Source organism: Sycon ciliatum, chromosome 1, assembly GCF_964019385.1.
Source record: "Sycon ciliatum chromosome 1, ocSycCili1.1, whole genome shotgun sequence".
Lineage (NCBI taxonomy): Eukaryota > Metazoa > Porifera > Calcarea > Leucosolenida > Sycettidae > Sycon > Sycon ciliatum.
This window is the reverse complement of record NC_088643.1, coordinates 84,259,021-84,261,006: the sequence shown is the minus strand read 5'-3', so window position 1 is coordinate 84,261,006 and position 1,986 is coordinate 84,259,021. Positions and strand designations below refer to the sequence as shown.

The 1,986-nt window shown below is 45.7% G+C and overlaps 1 long non-coding RNA gene across 1 annotated transcript; it reads right to left on the bottom strand.

Annotated features, from left to right (window-relative positions):
• Positions 1–876: 876 nt before the first annotated feature.
• Positions 877–1,616, bottom strand: LOC135805976 (uncharacterized). Its single transcript, XR_010551194.1, has 2 exons — positions 1,487–1,616; positions 877–1,329 (listed from the first exon to the last, which is right to left on the bottom strand). It is a non-coding gene; the product is annotated as an uncharacterized LOC135805976 (long non-coding RNA).
• Between the last annotated feature and the right edge of the window lie 370 nt (positions 1,617–1,986).

Below are 1,986 nucleotides of genomic sequence, written 5' to 3'. Positions count from 1 at the left end.
ATTATCTCCAACTCGGAGTCTGAAGTAGAGGTTGCGACTTCGGCGATGATTTTGTTTAGGAATGGGTTTGCTCCCCCACTGGAGCTCGCGCTATTCCACCGACTTGACTTGACACTTGACTGACTCACGACTGCCATCCAGAGAACACGAGAAGTCCATCGAACCTTCGACTCGGCGAACCTGCAAGAAAGCACCACTCCCTGCTCAATACACAGTGTTTCGGGGAATTCACCCCTCATCAGTTGAGCTTGAGTAGGCTGAGGAAGATTGTGCCTGAAGAGCACCACTTATACTCGGAGTCTGACTAACTATTACTTTGTTGCCAACTACCATGACTACAACTGGGAACTAACTTGTGGCCAGGCACAAGGGGTACATGGATGCAGCTAATGCCAAAAGTAATGGGGTCGCTTTCGGCACTTGGTTGTGAGACTTACTCACTCTCCCCCACCGTTAGGCGCTGCATCTGCCGCTAGGGGTTATCGGATGTTAGCGGCCGTCGTGAGTTCCCTTCGGGTCGTAAGTTCCCTTCGGGAACGGATACGATAATTTACTTTTTTTTACCATGACTACAACTACCATGACTACACTTCTGACATGATAAGCTACGAGTCGTAGATCTACGACTAGGGACTTCAGACCATTTTTTCAAATCGGTTTTCTGTGGCTTATGTTTTGCTTTTTGGATGGGTTAGAGCTTCCTGAGGAGTTTGGTCTTTAGTTTTTCTAAATCGGACAAAGGAAACTAAAGTTACAAGCAAAATAGTCATCGCCTATCACCGGATTTGTCCGACAAACGTCCCACACATTTGAGATCAGAGAGATATGTCAAACTGAGAGAACCCACTGTCCTTGGCAACGCATAGCAACCGTACACCAGATCCAAAAACAATCTTGATTCTCCGCATGAAATAGCTGAATAGTATGGTTTACAATGTAGTGGTTAGTAACAGGAGACATTGATAATACAGTCCTGAGATAGCTTCGGACTGTTGGCGTGGTTGGTGTCAAGAAAAAGAATGATCACGGAAGAGGCACTGGCTAAGCTCAACATGTACATGTACAGGACATTGTATTGGCTGGGGTAATCGTAGCACGCACATCATCATCGGCAGAGATACAGCAAATAGCAACAAGAGTATGTAGCACATCTCCCAGTTCGGCACTCTTTCAGCTATTCTTGCGGAGCTCAACCAGATCGAGCATAACAGCATCGGAGACAAGAATCGAGGCATGGACCGAAACAGCCAAGAGCAATTCAATTTGTACATCAGCATCATTTAGCGCAGGATACTTCTCGCTGCTTTCCATACTGTGACTATGGCGGCGCTGCACGGCAAAGTACAAAGAGGAATAATGCAAGAAATAGGTCTTCTGGAAGGTGAAAACAATAAAGATTACCTTCTATCTAGACTAATTCGAGGTCGTAGAATACGAATATCACATTTTCAAGAAGGGGACCCGGACGGATCATATGGTTTCTCACCTTTCCCTTCCATCCGCATACGTAACTCCGTCAAAAATGAACGTAACAGCTCCATTCTTGCTGGTCCCAAACGAAGGCAAGCTCCAACAAGACGAACCGAAACTTTCTCCAACTGTACAAGACTTCTTTCATTTCGAAAAACGGTTCCACATTTCCCTACACGACTTGACATATGACCATCACACGATTTGTGCAGGCGTCGATTTGCACGCTTTTGGGCCAAGAAGTCACGTGGTCTGAAGTCCCTACTACGACTCCCTAGGCCTAGCCTAGGCCATGCATATGCATGGCGTAGACCATAATCATGATAATTGTAACATTAGACCATGGACCTTGGTAGATTACTGCAATAATAATACTACTAAATAGACTACAGACTCAGTCAGTGCCCGTGCCGAGCCAGTCAGCATTATGCAGTATCCTGAATGATGCTCTGCCCAAACGAAGACAGCAGAATTTGCTCTCTTTATTGCTACATGTATGCTAAAATTGTTGACTCC